This window comes from Canis lupus, chromosome 9 (genome assembly GCF_011100685.1).
Source record: "Canis lupus familiaris isolate Mischka breed German Shepherd chromosome 9, alternate assembly UU_Cfam_GSD_1.0, whole genome shotgun sequence".
Taxonomy (NCBI): domain Eukaryota; kingdom Metazoa; phylum Chordata; class Mammalia; order Carnivora; family Canidae; genus Canis; species Canis lupus.
Genome location: NC_049230.1, coordinates 28,889,709 through 28,913,605, shown reverse-complemented (window position 1 = coordinate 28,913,605; position 23,897 = coordinate 28,889,709). Strand labels below are relative to the sequence as shown.

Here is a 23,897-nt window from a genome sequence, read left to right as displayed (position 1 = left end):
TACTTTAACATAAATATTCCTTTGGAAACTTCCTGTATCTCCACCCTCCAAGATATATGTTGGCAATCATCCCCCAAGTATATGGCCCACCAATATACATCTGAAGGGTCTCATGACTCAGATTTTTACAAGACAGTAATAAATGACCCTTTCCAACAGTAGCTAGCCTCCTCAAGGTTCTGGAAACCTTGCGTCCAAAATTCCTTAGAGACTTACACTATCCCTAACCCCCTCCCAACTTGAAAGTATATAATCAGCTACTTCTAATGACCCCAGTGCAGCTCATTCTGCCCACGGGTCCTGTCCCCCTGCTTTCATAAAACCACCTTTTTGCACCAAAGACATCTCAAGAATTCTTTCTTGGCCATTGGCACTGAATGCTACCACTTCAAATCACATCAATATTGCTTCAGTTTTTATATATGTCAGCTTCATTTATAAGACATACAATGTACTTTGTTTTAAATTATAGAAAATCTAATTTCAAATATTTTAAGCAATGATACAGACATTGCATGAAGATGGTTTGATTGGGAGCAGGTCATATTTCCCAGCAATAATTTAACTCTACCTGTCCCTCTTTGTGTTGACTTCACTATTCACTTCCTTTCATAGCCAAATAGCTGTATATTTCTAGATCTCCTGTCACAAAGCCAAACACACGGATCACAGCATCATATATACTAACTCACTAGGGCCAATTCAATATAGGCAAACCATATTGATGCCTCACTTTGGAGTGGGGAAAGTGATAAAATGACAAAATAGTAAATAAATAAAATGACCTGAAGAAGTGACCAAAACATTATATAAGAGTGTATCTTTAAACTATATTTTGATGGCTCTTAGGGCGGGAGTACTTTTTGTTGTTTTCTTTAAATAATTTTATTTTAAAGGCCTAGTCTATATCTGTTTGTATATACTTTTCACTGAATCTTAAAATCAACTTGTTATAAAAAATCCTTCATAAAATCATGGTTACATTGAGATAGTAGTAATGATAATTAACAGAGATTCTAGAATTATAGTTCATAGCAGAAATTTGTCATGATTCTAGATTCCTACAATTAACCATCTCTTACAAGAATCATTTGGGGAGTAAAAAGTTTTCCATATATAAAATTATGAAATATATAACTTAACTGATTATTAGTATTTCTCACCTTGCAGTATTTAATGGAGAAAGCAAAAATTATACATAATTGAGAATTACTGATTTGATTGCTTTTTTGTTAACAGTCTGTGAAAACTTTTATGATTGTTTCATGCTGGGGCCTTATGAAATTACAAAAACTACAATAAGTGGTAAGAATTGTTTCAGAATTTCAGATACAGTCAAAATTGTAAATGGTTTATGTGCCTTTCAATCATATAAATGTCATAAATGGATTATTCATTGCTTTACTGTGTATCATAGAGAACTAAAGGAATCTATAGATGTTAGTGATGACTTCAGCTTGCCTCATACATTAAGGTCTATCTGAATCTCCTTTGAGCTCAGAACATAGTTTTTTCTTTTGTTTGTTTTGGTTTTCTTCCTTAAGGAGAAGAAATAGGAGGATAAAAACTTGTAAGTAATATTCCAGATGGGGATGGCTTATATTTATATTTTCAGAACTATTACACTGTGGTTTCTTTGTGTTGATCTTATTTTGTGGATTTTTCTGACAGAATTATGTCTGGGAATGTCCTTGTCTGAAATTCTAGTCGCTGGACATAGAGATGTCCCTTTTATACTATCATGCATCCCTCCCCTCCACCTAGAAAAAGTTATTTTCATGAGACAAAGTTATACTCTAAATCTAATTAGAAAATTCAACTGAAGTCTGCTGAAAAGTTCAGAAAAATACTCATTCATTCATGAATTCATTCATAAGACATTTATTAGAAGAAAGTACTAAACTAGGAACTTTGTTTAATACACTGGGAACTCAGACATACCAAACAAGAAGCTAATACACCACAAGTTGTGATGGTTTGTATATTCTGCATCTTCATAAAGGGTATAAAGTAGTAACTAGTCTAGAAGAGTTACTGGTGAAACGTGTGGTGGATCAGATTAATATGCTTTTGATCTTTGCAGTACATGCTATTCTTTCTTTCTTATTCTGGTGAAAAAAAAAAATCACTCCAGGAGGTTTTTGGAAGGTATGTTTTGGATGATAGTGTTGTACAATGAATCAAGTCTGGCCAGTCAATGTCCTCATTCCCTTGGCCTCACAGATTAATGCAGCCAGAATAATTAGAGTTATCCTAGGGTCATTCACTGCGGTAACAAGAAAGATGCTTTCTTTCTGTTGTTGCTAAGCTGATTGAACACAGGCCTGCATCTGTTGGAGACCACACTTCCTACATATAGAGAATTTGCTTAAAAATAAAGCTGACTCAATGGGAAGCAGAGGTGAAAGATAAAAAGAGAGAAATAGCAATTCTGGGATGCTGATACCATTTATAAAGCCTGGATCCTACCATTTCTGTGAAGATCAATCTCTGGTTTTTTACTGTATGTGTTAATAATATCCCTTCTGGGCTAACATTAATTTATGTTGGTTTTTTTACTTGCAACTAGAGCCCAGTAATTTCACTATAACTTAGAAAAGAGACATAGAGAAAAATAGTTCTATAAGAAAGGGGCACAGGATACTCCATGAGGGGTATAGCATTTAATGTATTTATTTATTCACTAATATTAAGTGAGATCTTCCTCTGTGCCTTACAGTGTGACAGATGCTAAATGTCTAATATCCCAGAACATCAGACATGTTCCTGCCTTCATCAACTGATGTTTGTGGCAGGAAAGTAATAGAGAAGATTTCTAAAAAGTTAGTTAGTTGTTAGTTAGTTAGTTAGTTAGTTAGTTAGTTAGTTAGTTATAGCAGCACAATCTGACAATGGCCTTGAAGGGAATAAACAAGATACTAGGTTGAAACTACATAGTTAAGAAAGGTTTCTCAGAGGAGGAGGTGACATTCACACTCCACCTGAAGAATGAAAAGGGGCATCCATGCAGAGATCGTGGAGAAGAGGAATGTGTATATTATATAGAGATGGAGGTGATGTGCAAATAATTATATAAAACAATATACAGGAAATATTTATTATAATAAGGCCAAGTTCTATGGGCTCAGGCTTCTAAAATTTTTTTGAATGGGGGCCATATTTACTCTTCCAAAACCTGGGGCAATTCACCTCATCCTGGTTATTTTTATTCACTACGTTAGAATTTTCTTGGCATTTGTACATTATTATTATTATTAATTATTCATAAATAACTGAGCTATTAACATACTTCAATAAATCCTGTTGTTTCTGAGATGACAATTTTGTGATGGATCAGGGCTATTTGGAGCAAAGTGCAGAGGAGGAATCTTCAGTATTCAAAGAGTTGAAGGACTCTCTAAAACAGAAACCATGTAGTTCTAAATTTCAAATGGTTGTAATTCTCTATGTACCTTACCTGGCAGCTCAGAGCCATGGCAGGCAAGTTTTAGCAATGGTCTTACTTAGCCATTTCCCACTAACATGATTTCTCTAGAGCACTAATATTCTGTCCAGTTTATTGCTGACTGCATCATTTGTGTTCTTTCTAACAATAGTTGGCAGTGGTGAAAAGGGTAGACAGGAAGAATAGGGGAGAAAATAAGAAAGAACACTGGGTACATTTGAGGCACATCCTTGGTTGAACTCTTCCTGGCATTTTCTCTCTTGTCTGGTTCTGCAGAGTAAGCAAGTTAATTCCTGCCCTGAAATCATTTTGTGAAAGGTTTACATCTTGACATCTGCTGAGTCATAGCATCAAAACGGTTTTCCCATGTTGATTGTAAGATAAATCAGGTAGACTCTTTGGTGGTAGTATTGATTCTGCATTAATCACTCAATTCCCTGTGCAACTTTCCTAAAGTGTATGAGCCTGTTATTTTTTTCTAGAAGGATGAGGTAGAAATGGGTGCTTATATAGATATGAATGTAACACTGGTAAATCTAAGTTTTTAGTAAGTTGTAAAATAAGCATGTAACTTTTTGTTGTTGCCAGATGGTTGGTTTGCTTTCTTTTACTTGATTGATTCATCATCTTTAATATGTCAAAATTTTTATTGCTTGGGGAGCCCAGGTGGCTCAGTGGTTTAGCACTGCCTTCAGCCTGGGGTGTGGTCCTGAAGACCTGGGATGGAGTCCCACATCGGGCTCTCTGCATGGAGCCTGCTTCTCCCTCTGCCTGTGTCTCTGCCTCTCTCTCTCTCTGTGTGTCTCTCATGAATAGATAAGATCTTTAATTAAATCAATCAATAAATAAATAAAATTTTTATTGCTTAAATTATAATTCCCACCTGAATACTGACAAATAGTAGTGATATTCAATTGATTCTCATTTAATTATGTAAATGGTAATGATATGATTTCTTTCAGCTATTGAGATCCCAACGCACTAGATTTTCTTCACAGTCTCTAGCATCACAGAAGAAGATAAATATAGAATTTTATTGTAAATTCAACATTTATAAAAGTAACAAAAAGTAAGACAATAGAAAATGTTTGCCTTCAACAGCAAATTCCCTCTTATTAGAAAGGAAATGTCATTTCTTTTATTTTTTTATTATTTTTTAAAGATTTTATTTATTTATTCATGATAGTCACAGAGAGAGAGAGAGAGAGGAAGAGAGAGAGGCAGAGACACAGGCAGAGGGAGAAGCAGGCTCCATGCAGGGAGCCCGACGTGGGACCCAATCCTGGGTCTCCAGGATCGCGCCCTGGGCCAAAGGCAGGCACTAAACTGCTGTGCCACCCAGGCATCCCAATGTCATTTCTTCTAAAGCCTAACATTTAATATTATAGATTTGAAATCACTTCCTTTGGATAAGATAGACACTTGATTAATTTTACTTTATTTATGCTACTTATTACTAGGATATTTCTAAAGCAATGCATGCCAATTTGGAAGAATATTTGAAAATTAATATAATACAAGGAATAGAATACTTAGCTTCTAATTAAGGCATAGACAATTATAAGAGATTGTCTCTTTTCCCCAACAGTCAAATTAAGACAAATAAATTACAAAAATTCAGTTTTTCTGAACTCATCAGATAGTTTTAGATGCAAAGAAACTATGATATGAGCTCTAGAGAGTTATGATTTTTTTATAAGACAGAGAATCTATACATATTTCCTCATGAGAGAATGGGGAATTTGCCATTAATGGAAGTAGGAAGAAACAAGCTGAATATACTTTTAAGAGCTGCATCTTGGCTTACATTAAAAATTAGAATTTCAGGAAATCCCAGGCATAGAAAAAGTCTGTCCTCATTCATCAACTCTTCCATGGTCTTCACTATTTGGTTTAGGTCTTATGTCAAGGGCTGGGGTGTCAAACAGGAGAATTGAGAAAGAGACTGTCACTAAGGCTTGTGTGGCCTCCCACAACTACAAAGAAACTGCCTTCTGAAGATGGAAACAGAGCAAAATACCTGAGGACATAAATCCAAGGCATACAGATTTTATCTGGGAAGCAGTTGAAACAAAGTAATAATATCATATCAGCTGAAATTTTGTCTCAGTGTACAAAGCCTGAAGTAGGTTTTGAGACCAAAGGAAAATCCTCAGAAACCAAACAATCTGCCTATTTTAGTAGAAATCACAGAGAAGTATTCCACAACTTGGAAATCTCACAACTCAACTATAAAGCACAGAGTTAACTCAAGAATCTCACAAGTTCTCAGACCCCAAGCCTCACAGAAGGAAAAAGATCTGTGCTCAATTTCTAAACATGAGGAAACAGAAATGAAGGAACACAAACTAAAGCCATTCAGACTGGGTATGTCAAAAATCCCAGGCCTAGCTCAATACAAGTGAAATTGAATGAGGCCTCAGTTATAGCAGTTTATCACAAGAAGGTATATTCTTTTTTTCTAAATGTAAATATAATTTATTTCTGTCTATACTATTCTTTTACGCAAAAGACAATCGTCTAATAACAAATTTACAAAACCCATAAAGAAGCAGAGAGAGAGAGTAAGAGAGAGAGAGGTCCATAGTCAAGAAAGGAAATAGTCAATAAAAGTAGATGCAGAGATGGTGCAATATTAAAATTATCATTCAACAACTTCACGATAACTGTTATTTAAAAAAAAGAACTCTGGAAGTTGTGAGGAAGTAGAAGTCTTAAAATAAATTAATTAAATGAAAACAGGCAAAAAATAATAAAAGTACTAACGTATATAGTTGAAAATGTGATAAATATAAGTATATAAAGAATTTTAGTAGAGATGTAGAAACTGTAATATCTGAAATGAAAATTCATTATATGCATTTATTTTATTGTTTTAATATTTTATTTATTTATTCATGAGAGAAACACAGAGAGAGGCAAAAACATAGGCAGAGGGAGAAGCAGGCTCCCTATGGGGAGCTTGATTTAGGACCAGATCCTAGGACCCCAGGATCATGACCTGAGCCCAAGTCAGACACTCAACCATTGAGCCACCCAGGCATCTCCATCATATGCATTTAATAGCAAATAGAATTCAGTAGAGAAAAGAATTAGAGAATTTTAATACAGAGCAATAGAAAGCATCAAACAGAAGCATAAAGAGGAAGAAAAAAGTCTGAAAAAACAGAACATAGAACAGATCTGTCAAAGATCAAATGATCTCACATGTGTGTAATGAAATCCCCAGAAAGAAAGGAAATCGAAAATGGAGAAAACAACATATTTCAAGAGATAATGAAACAACACCATGGATATAGCCTTAAATCATTATATTGATCAGAGTAAGACACATACACACATGATCAATTCTATCATTCCATTTCTATAACCTCTAAGAGCAAATGAAGCTAATTTATAATGATCAAAGATGGGGAATGGTTGTATCACGAAGATGCAGGGAAGACAAAAAGGGGCAAAATGAATTTTCTTTGGTTATAAAAATATCTTGTCTTGTTTTCTGAGAGTTTTCAAGGATATATAGAATTGTTGAACTGAACTGAACACTAAGGATATGTGTGTGATTTTCAGTCAAAAAAAATTGTAAGCAGGGAAAATAAAGAATTTTATAGAATGCTCACCCAGGAAATACCATGGCTAATCCTTTTTTTTTTTTTGCGCTTTATTCCTTCAATGGGGATACATATTATGATAGTAATAATGAAAATAATGTTTTATACATCTAGTTAGCATGGTTTCATATAAACATGTTTCCATTTATATGTACAAGGAAATCAATAAACCTTGCAATGTACCTAGGATTACAATAGGAGAAGACCACATTTCTATCTATTTCAACAAAGGATTTAGGTACATGCCATTTTGGTTAAGATGTTGCCATAATTAGCTTACAGAAAAGAATAAGGTTAGAAAAAGAATAAAAGTTTTCTTTTGGAGCCTAAGGAAAAGGAATATGATGAAGCCTAAGGAAAAGGAATATAAAGATGACTAACTAAGGTTAAGGAACTTAACCTTAAGATTAACCCAGAAACTAGGATACCTAACCACATACTCTGTACCCTTAATGAACTTGGGTCATATTGTCTCACTGAAATCCATCTTCTTAATTCTCTCAGAGGTCCATTTTCTTAATGATTTGTGTTAACTGGCTTCTTTTCAGAGTTGACTTATCCTAAATATTGTCATGAATTTATTTGATGGCCCTATATTATGGCCCCAAAGCCATGAAGCTTGCCCTATAACTTTTTAGTTTCTGTCCACTGTTTCTGACCTATCCAGCATCTTAAGTAAAATATTAAGTGCCAATGAAAGAAATGGGCTCAACATAAGAATCAAATTTAATGTAGCTTCAAGACACAGTGTAAGACAACGTATAGACCCACATCCTATTCAAGAGTATATTTCATACCCAGAATTGCAGGACTTTTAAACATTTGCCAGGGGAATTTCAGAATGACTCAAGACTAGTAATTGGTATGTGTCTCCTGTCCATCTGCTTCACGTATGGGTATATTTAATGTTGGCTTCTTGTTTTTCTCTGTTTCCCTGCTCTATCATAGTTTGGAAGATGAGGAATGAGGAGTAGATGATTTGTTTCTTTATAGTTCTCCTTATCAAGGAGATGCACTTACAAAGCTAAGATTCCTAGGCTTTGAGACTGCAGACATGGATTAGATAAACAGAGACTTTTGGGGGGTTTGAAAAACAATAGGTGTATTTTGCATGAGGACACCAGTGATTGGTCTAGAGGGAAGACTGTGATAATTGACTGTTATTCTGGCACAAATTAATTGCTTCCATGTGTCCACACTCCTTACCCTGTATTCTTGGGTTTTACATCCATACTCTGACTCTGGAATGGCCTTTTAACTTCTTTGGACTAATGGGACATGGCTAAAGTGACTGTATGCAGGTTCTGTGTCTGGGCCTCAGAAGGCTTTGCGTGTTTAGCATGATTTCTTGCGCTTTTGAGCTTGCTTGCACTTATGCTTCATACCAGGCTAGACTGTTGGGAGGATACGAGAGACATTCAGAAATAAGACAAATGGAAGAGAACCCAGGTGATCCAATGGACAACCCGCCATGCCCCAGAAACAGAGGTGCCTACTTGATTCACAGCTGATCAAAGCCTCATGATGGAGCCAAGACAAGAAGCATTTGGTTTACCAGTTATAAAGAATCAAAAGTTAAAACTTAAATATTATTTGAAGATATTAAGTTTTTGGATAGTTATTCAGTAATTCCCAATAGTAATACCATCAAATTCCTCTGTATTGTGTTATACTCACTCTCAGAAGTCATAGCTCACTGACACAGTTACTTCATACCCTAATTTTAAATTCTTATTAATTTTTACTGTATCTGAATTAATTCATCTAAGTCTAGATATTCATCTTCTGAAATATAAGGTGTGCTGAGAGAAGGAGATCAGGTAATAAACAGTACATTGCTGCCTCTAAAACCACAAGCAGTTATATTCCAGAGAAAGGTAGGTAATCAAGGAGAAAAAGTGTGGCCATTTTTTTCTATTATATTATATTAGAGCTACTTTTGTACTACTTAAAAAACAAAAAAGAAGAGTCAATAAATTGAAAAATGTATATATTCCATAGTTTATATTCTCTGATCACAATGCAAAAACTAAGAAATAAATAAGGTACTGCACAATTATATTTGAATTAAAAAAATATTTAGTTTCCTAGAATTCAGTGGGGATGGGGAGATGCTGCTTAGCATCATTTTGTTAAATACAGATTTTTAACCATAATAAGAGACTTTGGAAGGCAAATCATAATAGCAACACATCCAAATGAACGAGATCCATCTTTTCTCACATATAACTAATAGTTTTAAATATTTCCATTTTTCAAAATTTTGATAAAAAAGTAAAGTAGGTATTCAATGAAAAAAAGAGAGAAATAACAAAATAAATCCCAACCCAAATCAATGTAATGTTGGGGGTAAAACAATGAAGATAAAAAAAATTGCAGAATTTAAAAAAATATAAAGTGGGAAATGAGTGGTCAATAGGACAAAGGAAAATGTATAAATAATAAGATGGCACATTACAAAATAGTGAACATGTTTTGAACAAATAGTTGGAAAAAATGGGAAAATACAAAGTAGAAAGAATATTAAACTAAATAGATATTGAAGAAACTATTAAATAGAAAAAAAACAAATCTCTAGGTATGAATTGGCAAAGTAAACATTTCTTCAGTTCTGAAAGCAGTAAGAAAGAAGAAAGAGAAAAACAGAAATTGATATTTCATCTTTCGTAATAATAGTATTTAAAGATAAAATCTAAACTAAGCATAAAATGCAGTGAAAAATTTTTGGAAAAAAAAAACAAAAGAAATCAGGCAGTATAGTGAAATGCTTATCAGGTGAAGAAGGACACCAAATTGGGACTTCCTCAAGAGCACAGGTATCTCCAAAGTAGGCACACATAAGAAGGGCAGGACCTGGAAGTATTTGTGTAAGTCCAGCACTAAGTGTCTAGTTTTGAAGCCTCCTTGGCTCTGGTTTGAACCCACAGTAAGTTAAGGGAAGTAGTGCTGAAGAGGGCATGGCATCAAGAGGGAGATTCATAGACATCTATATTTATATTTGCTAAACTTGGCAACCCACTTATAGCTACTCATCTTTGTCAACTGAAACAATATAATTATCTATTAGATACAGTTAAAATCCCTGATTCAAATAGAGGTTTGTTTGTGAGCAGCTTTTACTAGCCAAGATATTGTCCTGGCTCCTCCTTAATACCAAGTGTTCACACAATACCACTTATTTGGGAAGAATTCATCATATATAAAAATAAGTAGTAGTAAAATAAACAAACCTAAAAACTCAGACTCTATATACAAACACCATTAAAAAAATCCAGAAACACAGGGGAAAAGGTACATAGAACTTATACAGCATTAAGAATTTGATGAGAAATTGGAAATCAGGAAATACTTACCAATGTACTGAGGCCATCATCATCAGACAAAAACATATCAGACACACACACACACACACACACACACACACGCATACACACTACAGAGCAATATCTCTTATAGACATGGATTCAAAATATCTCAACTTTAAAAATTTCTAAAATTTTAGTAAATTGAATCCAACAATATGCAAGATGGATATTGCATCATGACAAATGGCATTTACCTACAGTGCAAAGTTAATTTAACATAGAAAAGTCAATAATGTGAAAGAGGATTCTGGGAAGATGATGAAGTAGGAAGTGCCAGAAATCTTTGTCCTCAGCTCGACAACAATTGCACTGGAAGAATGTATCTGATACAACTATTTTAGAACTCTGGAGTCTATCAAAGTCTTACAACTTCCTGGAGAAGACTTGGAGAGTAAATTGTGGTTCATTTCAGTCAATTTCAGCTCTTAGCACAGTAACAGCTTACAACCTCCCTGACCCTAGCCATGTGGCAAACAGCTATGTACATGTTCCTAGAGCATCTTGCACACAGCTTGCAGGATCCAGGAACAACAAAAAGGAACCTGTCCTCCAGATACCAGGAACCTATTCTCTGACCTCTGATTGCTGCTTCTGATCACAGAGCTGTAGCCAAGAAGGTGAGCAGATACTATTGTTGCAACTCTCCACCCCTCTTATTGTTGCAAGCCCTTCCCTAGTGACTAAAGTGACTTCCAGGGGATTTAGATTTAAAGAGTCAGTGCCCAGCATCCCCCCTTTGACTATTTTCTTTTCCCCCTTTTTGGGAGCCAAATACTAATGGCTTTGTTATTCACAAGCAACTGCATATAGGGGGAAAATTAGAAAGTGAGTATGTATGCCTAGGGAAAAGTCTCAGAAAAGACCTGAGAAAACCTTTAAGTTTATATACCACAAGCTAATCTAAGCACAGAGATAGCCTTACAACAATAAAGATAAATAAAATAAGTAAAAGACAAAACAATAAAACCTGGTGAAAGGGCAGAATCTGATTTCCAGAGTTGCCATATTATTAGATTTGCACACCCTTATTCACTGCAGCATTATTCACAATAGCTAAAAGGTAGAAGCAACCTAAGTGTCCACTGACTAACAACTAAAATGGTATATATACGCACAATGGAATTGAATATTACTCAGTCTTAAAAGGGAAAGGGATTCTGGCATAGGTTATAACATGGATGAATCGTGAGGACATTGTGCTAAGTTAAATATGCCAGTCACAAAAAGACAAATACTGTATGGTTTTACTTGCATGAAGTACTTAAAATAGTCATAGTTATGAAGATAGGAAACAGAATGGTGGTTGCCAGGGACTATGGGGAGAGGGGAATGGGGAGTTACTGTTTAATGGGCAAAAATTTGTTTTGCAAGATGAAAAGAGTTACTGAGATGGATGGACAGCATTACGAATGTACTTAATACTGCTGAGCTGTATACTTAGACGTGGTTAAAATGGTGGATTTCATTTTGTGTGTATTTTACTGTAATAAAAAAGTAGGAAAGGGGTGCCCGGGTGGATCAGTCAGTTAGACACCGGACTCATGGTTTCGGCTCAGGTCATGGTCTCAGGGTAGTAAAATTGAGCTCTGTGTGGGTCTCTTTGCTAGGTATGGAGTCTGCTTAAGATTCTCTCTCTCCCTCTCCGTCTGCCCCTCTTTAACCTTCTCCCACATATCCTCAATCTCTCTCTCAAAAAAAAAAAAAAAGGAAAAATCAATAATTCCATTCAGCATATTAACAAACTAAAAAGAAATCTATTATTTTAATAGACTCACATAAGAGTATTACCAAACCTACTATCCATTTCTGATTAAGTCTTTCAGGAAACTAGGTATAAAGGAGATCATTAACCTGATTAAAAGACATCTACAAAAAAATTACAGTTATCATCATTCATGGTAAAAGACTGAATCCTTCTTCCATAAGATTTAAAACAAGTCAAGGGTGTCTCTTCCTACCACTCATACTCAGGCTAAACGATCTAGTTGTACAACAAGGCCAGAACAGACATAAAAGTATACAGGTTAGGATAGGAAGAAGTAAAATTATTTTTAGTTGCAGACTGCATAGGAGTTTATATAAAAAATCTAAACAAATATACATACAGATCAGTAGCCATTTGTGTCATTATATCATGATAAATTCAATAATTTGATCATGCTAAACTGATGAAAACTGAGGTTTATTTATTTAACAAATATTTATGAAGCATCAAGAATAGTACATAAATACTATTCACAACAATGTGCCTCTTGGAAAACAGTAAATAAAAATCTCTGCCCTGTTGCAGCTTATATTTTAGTGTGTGTGTGTGTGTGTGTGTGTGTGTGGCAGATAAAAGGCAAAATAAATACATAATGAAAAGTGTAACAGAAGACCATGAGCACTATGGAAAAAATACAGTGGAGAAGGGGGCTTGTGTTGAAGAGTGGGGACATTTGTAATTTCATAGGAAGATCAAAGATACCTTCCCTGAAAACACATGAAGGCGTTGAGGGAACAGCTCTGCACCTAGCTGGTGAAGTGTGGATACATCCTCTGTACTGATCTCCTTCACTTTAATAACTACTGTGCAGGAAGAGGATTGGGGGATGCTGAAATAATATGTATGTGGAATTTCTCCATTGTGTTGTATTTGTTTTTGTTTTTTTTTTATTCACTGTAAAGTATGGAGATGCTGAATCACAATTAAGAGTCAAGAAGAGCGGCACCAGGGTGGCTCAGTGGTTGAGCGTCTGCCCTTGGCTCAGGTCATGATCCCGGGGTCCTGGGATCAAGTCCTGCATCAGGCTCCCTACAGGGAACCTACTTCTCCCTCTGCTAGTGTTTCTGCCTCTTTCTTTGTGTCTCTAATGAATAAATAAATAAATCTTTAGAAAAAGAAAGAGTCAAAAAGAATAGGGGCGCTTGGGAGCCTAATTGGTTAAGCGTCTGCCTTTGGCTCAGGGTCCTGATTGAGCCCTGCATCCATCTCCCTGCTCAGCAGGAAGTCTGCTTCTCCCTCTCCCTCTGCTGCTCCCTCTGGTTGTGCTCTCTATGTGTCTCTCTTTCTCTGTCAAATAAATAAAGTCTTAAAAAAAAGAGTAAAAAGGAATGAAACTCAATTTCCACCCTATAGGGACATGGATGTTGTCAAGCGTGTATCCAGTTCTTTTCTAGTTCTCTCTCACCACAAGGATACTTTTCAGAAGGAAGAAAGTAGTTGATTTTCAAGCACTAAAGAGGACTAGGCAAGCATGTTACCATGCTCAATCCACAAGCACATCTGTGTCAGAAATATCATCAGACTGTACTCCTGAGCCTGTCTCTCCCTACATTGAGCAGACTGGCAGTGCTCTGGTTAACTTTGAAGTGACTGCACTGTGATGTTTTTAGGGTGAGCCCAGTGAAAACAGCACAAAATTCTTGCTTCCCTAACAACCCTTGATGGACCTCTGTAGTGCTACATTATTTATGTGACCACAGGGCAGGAAAATGGACTCCTTCAGGAATCAGGGAGACATTTTGGGAAAACAAAACAATGCTTTTGACATCTGGCATGTAAAATATTGTATCAACATTTGCTTTATTCTTATAGCTTTATAAATCTAAGCTGTATTTTATTACCTAAGTAATTACCTAAGTAAATTCAAGTACTTTCTTGTAGTTCATAAGATTCTGCGATATGGGGAAAAAATGACTATAATGGCCTAACCCTTAATAGTGGCTCTTTTTAGGGTATGAAAAAAATGCTTACTTGCATTGCTCTTCTGAACATTTCTGTGTTGTGCAAACTTTCAGCAGGAACCATGGATTAGTTTTGTAATGGGGAAAATCTTTATTAACATAGTTTATATTCATATAATAGTCTCCTTCTGTTCAAATCATGGATTGAAATTGTATCAAGAATGGTATTAAAAAAAAAGAATGGTATTAAGAATCAATACTTATATTAAAATCTGGGCACCTCGAATATTTGTCTGGGCACCTCGAATATTTGATTACTCTAATTCCTGCCAATTTTATCTTCTAAGTGTCTCGTATTGTTTCTCTAATCTCTGTTTCATTCACTAACACCAGTGCCTTGCCCTTATTATTCAAATTGCAGACCATAGATGAGCAACCAAGACCTCACATGGAATATTCAAAGGTTAGTGCAAGAGACAGAATTGAAAACCCAAGTTCATAATGAAGTGTATTTTACTTGACTTAGATCATAATTAATTTTGCCAAAGGTAATCAGGGATCTTTAATAGAAACCTAGGAAGATGCCCTTATTTGGTGCAGAACAGCTGAGAAGAATATAGTGGTGATGACAATAATAACACACTAGCATTTATTGAGAGAGGCAGGTGGAGGGGAGGCGAGAGAATGAGTGAGTTGGTTGGAATGCACCAACCAAAAGGTCTGCGAGTGGAACACTCTCAAAAATGTTAATATCAATGGCTATCTATTTCAGACACAAGATTTCTTTTTCTTGTCTTCCTTTTTTTTTTCTTTTCTTGGCAGGTTCCCTTTGAGACTTTATGAAATTTATGGAATTACCCCTTGAAATTTTAGTCAGATTTAGTTGTCCAAAAGGATTACATTTACAGTAGTATAAAGCTCTATTTTACTTAGTCTTTATCTCTTTTTAGATTTCCATTCAGAGCCAAGATGGTTGCCAGCATGTCCAGTATGCAAATATGTTACTGACAGGGACAGTCTCAAGTGGGGAAATGTCTATCCACATCTTTTCCCTTCCATACTTCATAGACAATATGGTAAGCTTGAAAGTACATGTGATATAATATTAATGAAGGAAAAAAAGCACAAGACCATAAAAATTTACTTTTAATTATAGGTAAATACATACAGACAGAAATTCTAAAATATTTACAATAATCATTGCCAGCTAAGGAAATACATATTATCTTTATTTTTGCTATAATATTTCCCAACTTCCAAAATAAGCATGTATTTTATAGTAAAAAAAAAAAGTTACTAAAATATAAAGTGAAAAAACATAGCACGGATTATTGAGGCAATAGAATGTAAAATTCAAGAAACAGGTTCAGTGGATGAAGGAATCCCTTCTGAACTGTAATGGGTGGCCCTAATCCTGGACCCAGAAGATTCAATAGAATTTAGGAAAAGAGGGAAGAATAGAGCATTCTTCAGAGATGGAACCGTATGAGAAAAAACACACACAAAGTGAAAACGCTTGAGTTGTATTAATCTGTTTAGCAGAAGCATCTCTATAACTTTTAAAATGCCCATCGATGTATTCAGTAAGCATGTATTGAGGCCCTATATTGTGCTAGACCCCTACGTGCTAAAAACAAAAAGCTGGGTACAGTATAGCTCTTGTCCTTAAGTGGCTTATGAATTTAGTGGAGCCATCAGATGAGTCAATAATTGCAGTATGGTAAATACCAAGGTAGACATAATTCTATCATATGGTGGAAATGCAGCTAGGTCTCTAACCCAGAGTTTGAGATCGAGGACAGTTTTCTAGGGGAGGTCATATTGAAACTGAGATTTTAAATATCAGCAGGCTGAAGATGGCAACTCTAGACAGAACATCCAGCAGTTTGGAAACCATAATGTACAACAGGGGACAGGAATGCAGATAGTTTGTTGTGGCAAGGTCAAAGAGCTGAGAAAGAGAGGAGAATTATAAACCTAGGGCAAGATTCCAGAGGACATTCCCTGAAATATTTGTTGGCATGAAATAATTGTGGATTTAATGAGTGCTGTATAAGCACATGCATCCCTGGCCGAGGAGTGCATTTAACTGCTGTAACAAATACATTATACACAGTGACCGTTGCTGTCCTGTCCTCCTTTTACCAGGATATAAGTTTTAAAATAGTATGAAATGATGCAATAGGTAGGAAAGACAAAGATCTTATCCCGAGGGCTTGAAAAGCTAGTTTGGGAGAAAAGACACGAATGAAAATGACCCAGAGACAAGGAGGAGAACAGACTGGAGGTAGAAGTGGTGGTCTTGGTATTGACAATTTTTAAGTCCTTAAAGGTGTTTACCAATGAAATGTCTCCTGGAGACTCTTCAGTACTAAAGGAGAACAGACAGTCACTTCTATTAGCCTCTATAATCTTTAAGAAATAAAACTCTGGGGCAATGAGTTTATTTCTAAGAGAAGTTAAAAAGATTCTGGTGATGATAGGAACTGAATGTCAATCACATAGGGTTCTCTCGGTTGGCATATCACCTCCTATTTTGATTTCATTACCAGTGTGGGCATAGCACCCTAGCAGATAGAACTTCTCAAGTACAGTAGGACATATATTCATTGGCCTGAGGAGCAGCCCACACTTCTCCAAATAAAAAGGAAGTAGTGTTCTTCAAACAGGATTAGTTTAAATGGTCCAGCTTAAAAATACTTTTACGCAGCTGAGCCTTTAGAGGCTGCTAGGCACTTAAAAGTTGGAAACAAGCTCCATGGACTAGAGACTTGGAAATCTTCCATTTCAAGCAGCAGAATGCATTGCAGGAGACCTTAAACAGGATCTTGGAGGAAGTTGCCTAGAAACTATAAACTCAAAGTCCAGTGAGAGTTTACAAGCCTCTTGGCAAAGTTCGCCTTATTCTTTGTTAAGACATATTGCTCTGAGTTTAAATTTAGGACACCTAAATAAAATAAAAACTAAAAAATGTCTCCTCCCTTGCCTCTTGCCTCTATTCCACCACTGAATGGATGATACTAGTTAAAGAACCAAACCAGAACTTTACTTTCTTTTCTTTTAAGATTGTTATTTATTTATTTACTTATTTATGAGAGACACACAGAGAGAGGCAGAAACACAGGCAGAGGGAGAAGCAGGCTCCATGCAAGGAGCCCAGTGTGGGACTCGACCCCAGAAATCCGGGATCACACCCTGAGCCAAAGTCAGACGCTCAACCCCTGAGCCATCCAGGTGTCCCTTACTATTATCTATGCTCTTGAAATTATTTCCATCTATTTAATCTGTATGTATGATTGAAATTCTGTAATTCTGTATCAAGACATGTTACTGCACATCTCTTCCCATCTGCATTGGGACACACATTTTGTCTTAAGATGAAATTAATCATAAGTGATAGGATAAAAATATATATGAATGAAAACAACTAATTTCCTAAAATGTGCAGAGAAGAATTAACATAGAAAGGCCTGCTTGTAAGGTTCACTCTTGGCTTGTGTCTAGGAACTTGGATGTGGAAGACTTCCCACTATTCTCAGAATCAGAAAAGAGTGGTTTGCTCCACCTAAACTGTACAAGCAATGTGGTTTATGCTAAACACCTGTTTTCCTTCTGTGGATTTTGGATTTTTGGTGCATGCTAACCAGAGGGTGACGATGTGAAGTTCTCCATTAAAAACTTGAGGCACTTTAGGCACTGAATGAGCTTTCCTAGGAGACAACACTTCAGATGTGTCATCACTATCAGATGCTGTAGGAATGAAGCATGCTGTATGTATGACTCCATGGGGAGAACATGCTTGTAAGCTTGGGCCTAGTTTCTCTCAATTTTGTCCCATGTACTTCATTCTTTGTTGCATTTACTCTTTATTCTTTTGTTGTAATAAATCTTGTGCTGATTGTTGTGTTTATCTAGCAAATCACTGAATCTGGAGTTGTCTTGGGCCTCCCAACACAGTATTATATAAGCTCAGTGACTTAAAAGAATATATAAAGTATAAAAGGGGCCTTGTCTTAAGTAACTCCTACCTTGGATTTCTTCTTGCTGGCTTTGAAGATTAAGGACTGCTTTCCAATTTGATACTTTCAATGTTTAAATCCTATAAATTTACTCCCTAAATTTTAATTTACAGTGTCTGGGAACTGTATATACTAGAGAGTAGAGTAAATCTCTAGTTTATGTCTTTCAATGACTTCAACTTTTGATGGTGAACCACAGATAGGGGTTTTTGGTTACATATTAATGCATATAAATTTGACCCTCCTTAAGATTTTTTTGTTGTTATTTTCAAGCAGTGACACTGTATACTTCTTTTTAAATATATTTACAGCATAATGAGCGTATGGGAACCCTTCTATAAATACACTTAAAGACTAAACGTAAAAATAGGGTGAATATAGAAACTGACATGCATAATTCATGGATGATAAGGTATTATGCAAGTTCCATGCTCTAGAGAATGGTTACATAAAATTTTAATGAAAGTTTTGGCAACCCAAAACTCATCTTAGCTCTTGAGTAACACAGGGGAATATCACTTTTCTCAAAGGTGGATCTGGGCAACTAAATCACAAGTTGTCAAGGAGATAAGTTCATTAAGGTTCTTAACAGACCTGCAGGATATTGGACTGAATTTCTCTCTATCTTGTAGTCTTCACTACAAGTATCTGTTTAATACTTGTGTTTTTTAAAAGAGTAAAAATAGCATTTCTCAAAGAGGCCCATTAAATATATATTAATATCAGTGCCAAAATTATTGTTAGTAATAATACATTGCAAAATATCCAATACTGGCTGCATTTGATGTTTAAACCATGTAGACTGAAAGGAATAAATTGTTCTATTTAGGGTGAGTATTCTTTAAATTGTTTCTAGAATCTTGGCATGAGATTTTAGTAAGTATGGGTAGAAGTTGGTGATACTTCATTAGCAGCAAGATTTATTGATGAAAATATTGTGGTTTACCTAACATTCATGATAGAGAAATAAAGCTTTTTAACAGAAGACACAGATTACATATAGGGTTCAATATGCCCCTCATCAATATTATGTATACACAAAATGTGTATATAGTTTTAAATATTTTTTATTGTGGATTTTTTTCATTTTATGCTTATATCTAGAAGCACTTGTCATTTTGGGGACAAGATTCTGAAAAATCATAGGAAACCATGGAGTCATACCCTCAATGAGTTACTCTAGGCAAACCTGTGTTTGTAGCAAAGACTTTTAGTGAAAAACAAGGAGGTAAAAAGCAAACCAGAGTGAAGATAGAAAGTACAGTTACATTTGGGGAGGGGAACATTTTCCCTTTACTTTATCCACGAACTATATTTGTAAACTAAAAGAGTTTTGATCCTGATATTTTTCTTTGATATAAAATCGATCAAGTGAAGATTGATTGATTCAATTATAGCTCATGGATCTTTCAGAGATGTTATTTGAAAGAGACAGAATGCCTTCACAGGCTAAAAAAGGAAATTCTCTTATGCAGTTACTGAAAATTATATTATTGAAGAAACCACTAGTGATGTTAAGTGAAGAAAGAGAGCAAATTGTTATATGGGATGTGTTTTACCTGTCTGAAGCAGCCAGCGCCTCAGGGAAGGGAAGCCATCTAATTATAAGCAATGGCTACCTCTGGATGTTGAGTCTGTACTCTTTAGAATACAGGAAATTGTAGCAAATGAACAGGTATGATTTCATAATCTGAAATAATATATTCCCTTTTTCCAAAAAAAGTAGGGAACGTGTGTCTAAAGCAAACATGCAGATAGACATACCCCAGGGCAAGCTTACATCCACATCTTGCTCTTTCTGCCTTGGCTTTCTTGTGATTAAAACTAATGAGCTCCCACCCTTGACATCTGATCTCCCCTTCTGCAACTAACTTCAACTTTAGATCCTACCTAACTAGAGGGCTCTTGTTTCTGGTTTTGCTGCTCTTTTTAAAGTCAAGATTTGCTGAATATATTAAAACAACCCTTCAGCATTAAGCTTACTATGACTTTGGACTTGGAATTATTTTTGGTAAACTACCTGCTCTTCCATGACAGGCTCTGTATATCAACCTCAACCTTCCTCTCTCCCTAGTCATGCCCTTCCAAACATATTTTTTGCATATATTTTTGGTCTATTTTCTTCCTATACTCCAGAATTACTTCACATTTGGGGCCCATTAAAATCTTCTCTCAGTCCTCAACTTAAATTTGATAGGTTACTGCTTCCACAAGTCCTGCACTGATCTTCACTAACTAGTACGTGGTAGATCCTTGCCAAAGGTTTATTAGAATTAATGAATAAATAAGTGAATGAATTAGTACTTCGGAGAAGCTGCCAGAATTATATATATATATATATATATATATATATATATATAATATATATAGAAGGTATATATATATATATATATAATATATATAGAAGGTATATATATATATATATATATATACCTTCTAAGAACAGTATTTTCTTTGCACTTGACTAAATGCTTCCAGGTCTTTAATTCTTGCTTACTCAGACTGTGTGCTACTTGATGTGGCCCTCAGGACTGGGTTTTCAGGGAGAGCTTGAACTCATCTCAGATTATGTCCTTAGTGTGACAGTTTACAATGCTCTGAATATTTGTGTCCCTCCCAAATTCATATGTTGAAATCCTGTCCTCTAATGTGATGATTTTAGGAGGTGGGATCTTTGAGAGGTGGTTAAGTCAAGATGGGAGAGCCCTCATGAATGGATTAGTATCCCTATACAAGAGGCCCCAGAGAGCTGTCTTGCCCTTTCTACCATGTGAGGTTAAAGCAAAAAGTCAGCTGTGTTGGAAGACTGGCCCTCAGTGGACACCAAAACTCTCAGCACCATGATCTTGGACTTTCCAGCCTCCAGAAACTTCAGAAATAAATGTTTGTTATTTATAAGCCACACAGTATATGGTATATTTGTTATACAAGCCCACACAGACTAAGACATAGCTGTTACCGCTGCTCAAGGAAAACAAAAATCAGGGAAGTTTATCCTAAAAATTCTGATTTCTACATTACCCTTTTCCAAAACTTCTCTTGAATTCCTCACTCCTATTATGTGAAAAACCATCAATAGCAGTGCAAATCTGAAAGTGGTTCAAGTTTTTAAGGATTATTAAATGTCATACTTATGATTTGAGAGTATAAGACCATGATACCTGATAAGCTATGGCAGATTCGATGGTGAAACATTATAAACATAAAAATAGGGTGACTATAAAAACTGGCATGCATAATTCATGGATGGTAAGGTATTATGCAAGTTCCATGCTCTAGAGAATGGTTACATAAAATTTTTTTTAAATTTAAAGTTTTCATTAAGCTTATGTTTAATAAACATTATCTTTCCAACAATCTAAAAATTGTATCGTATTACATGGTTTCCTAGGGGGCCTAGAAATGCCATTTGAGGGTCAAAATATATATCAGCTCTCTAATAAACTGTTAATGTTAAATGAGTAGACACAAAAACCAAATCGCTCAAGTACTGTGTTTTATTAAGTATTCATTGAAGAATGCATTACATAGTTAATATGTGTGATTAAAAACCAAGAAGTTTCCTTTTAATTTTCCTGTAGAGAGCCATAAAGAAAAGTGATAATTGTTCTAAATAACAGAAACAGGCTACATTTAACTTTCTTTGCTTTACTCTTCCACTGAAATCAGGCCTTGCCTTTGCAACTTTGGCAATTTCCAGCAACAAAACTTGAAGCTATGTTGTTTAGCAAGTGTCTAAGAGGGATGGAAGTCAGAAAAGAGCAACTCTCTCCCCAAACTGTGGAAGTGAAGCCTTTCTTGTTACAAATTTCGGTTTAGTCTTTGTTGTTTACAGACTGATTGAACAAGCAACCGTACTGTTGCCTTTCTGCAAGAACCTGAGACTATTCTTGGTTAATCTGAGATAACATGAGCCACTTGTGCTCTGAAAAATTCCTGAAATCTTGGCTTGCCAATCTCAGTCATGGTCAAACAGAACCCAAAATTCATTTACAAAAAGAAGTTTCAAGGTTAATGTGCATTGGTGTGGAATATTTTTAACCATCCTATTTTTTTAAGGACACATCCCACAACGAAAGAAGCATAAATAATTCTTAGAATTGCATAAATGCATTATATTTCCATCCAGCTGTGAATATCTCTTGGTAGGATTCTGGAACAAATCAGGTCACAAAACATCAATACACTACACGTGGAAAAATTAAAATTTAAAATATTTATGCTTAACTAAGACAGCTGAAGCATAAGAAAGTCAGGCTAGAGATTTCTGGTAAGAGAGAACTGATATGTTGGATTTGGTGACAGATTACTTATCATTCCAATTACATATACATTATTTTGGCAGCTTATTCTCATGTGTAGCACAGAGCATTTTTTCTCCTTAATAGTAGTTTTGAGGCAATGCTATTTGCACTAACAAGGCATATTAAAATGAAAGCACTGACTACTACAAAGCAAACAAATGTTCTAATGGCCAGGGGATCCTGGCTGGGGCCAAGTTGACAGTTCAATTATCCAAACAGGTTACAAATGATTGCACTGAAGACAAATGCCTGTGGATTTCCTGCTGTGAATACTACTCAATAAGATTGAAAAATGTCAAAGAGAAGATACCTTCTCTCTAAATAACTATATATTTGTGAATTGTGATAAACATGTGTGTGTGTGTGTGTGTGTAAGTAATTAAAAGAACTAAGGCTTGGGGTATTTTTAAAAGGCAGGGTTAGTATAAGAGCTGTTCGCTGGAATGGAATTTCAACAACTAAAAATAATTCCTTTATCTCTTACCCCTATGACACAATGTAGAGTATTGTCATTGTGAATATCCTGAAGTATTACAAGGTTCTGAACAACCTTTGGAATCACCATGTAAAAACTGTCCTTTATCTAATGCTTAATGTGAGTTGTGAGTACAATGATTCCATTTTTTATTCTTTATTTGTAAAGTAGAAAATAGCAAGTGACAAGTAAGGCAATGACTACCCATAGTGTTAGATTAACAAAATACCTCATTTTACCAATTGGATTGTTAGTTCGCTAAAATGAAAGGCACAGCCACAGATAAAATAAGTAATGGAAGGCTTCACATTCTTTTTTTTTCTTACAGTGGGATTCTACCTTTAAAAAATCATTATATGGATCAAAACAGAAGAGAACTGTTGTGCTTTTCATGTTTTATAAATATGCGGATGTCCAAATTATATCCATAGAGTTTGTGGAGTTTTAATAAAAGAAGGAAGGCATTGTGGTAGGGTAGAAGGAGCACACATTTCAGAGCCAAGTTAACTTGGGTTCCAAACAAGTAGTGCCATCTCAGACAACTTATTTAACATTGTTAAACTTAATTTTGTCTCTAAAATGGCACCGATATTATTAATATTATCCCATAGGAATAATAAAATGATGTTCATAAATTTCCAGGCACAATTTCAGACCATCGTAAGTCTTTTGTTGATGTTAGCCACTATCATTATATTGAACTGGGCAGAGACAGATGGTCCTGTGCTTGGGAATTGAGTGACATGAGCATCACATCTTCTTTCATTAAATCTTCCAGTCCATTCATCTAACAGCACTTGCTGAATACTGACTGTATCAGATACCAGTTGATATCTGGCTGTAAATAAGTAATAAAAGGTACAATCTGATGAGGGCAATATGCAAGCCAAGAAATAATTTCAGTAGGGGTAGAATTATGGACAAGATGCTAAGAAAGCAGTGAGGGCAGAGGCATAGTATCTAGATTGGCAAGTGAAGAATGAAGAATGGCCTTTTGGTGAAGGTAATGGTT

The 23,897-nt window shown here is 35.4% G+C and overlaps 2 long non-coding RNA genes across 3 annotated transcripts in view; one reads left to right on the top strand and one right to left on the bottom strand.

The window, feature by feature from the left end:
• Positions 1-23,897, bottom strand: part of LOC111097385 — a 233,827-nt gene that overhangs the window by 163,735 nt on the left and 46,195 nt on the right. The window lies entirely within an intron of this gene.
• On the top strand, positions 1,091-15,164 carry LOC111097387. The gene is made up of 3 exons (XR_005364529.1): positions 1,091-1,305; positions 14,509-14,550; positions 15,038-15,164. It is a non-coding gene; the product is annotated as an uncharacterized LOC111097387 (long non-coding RNA).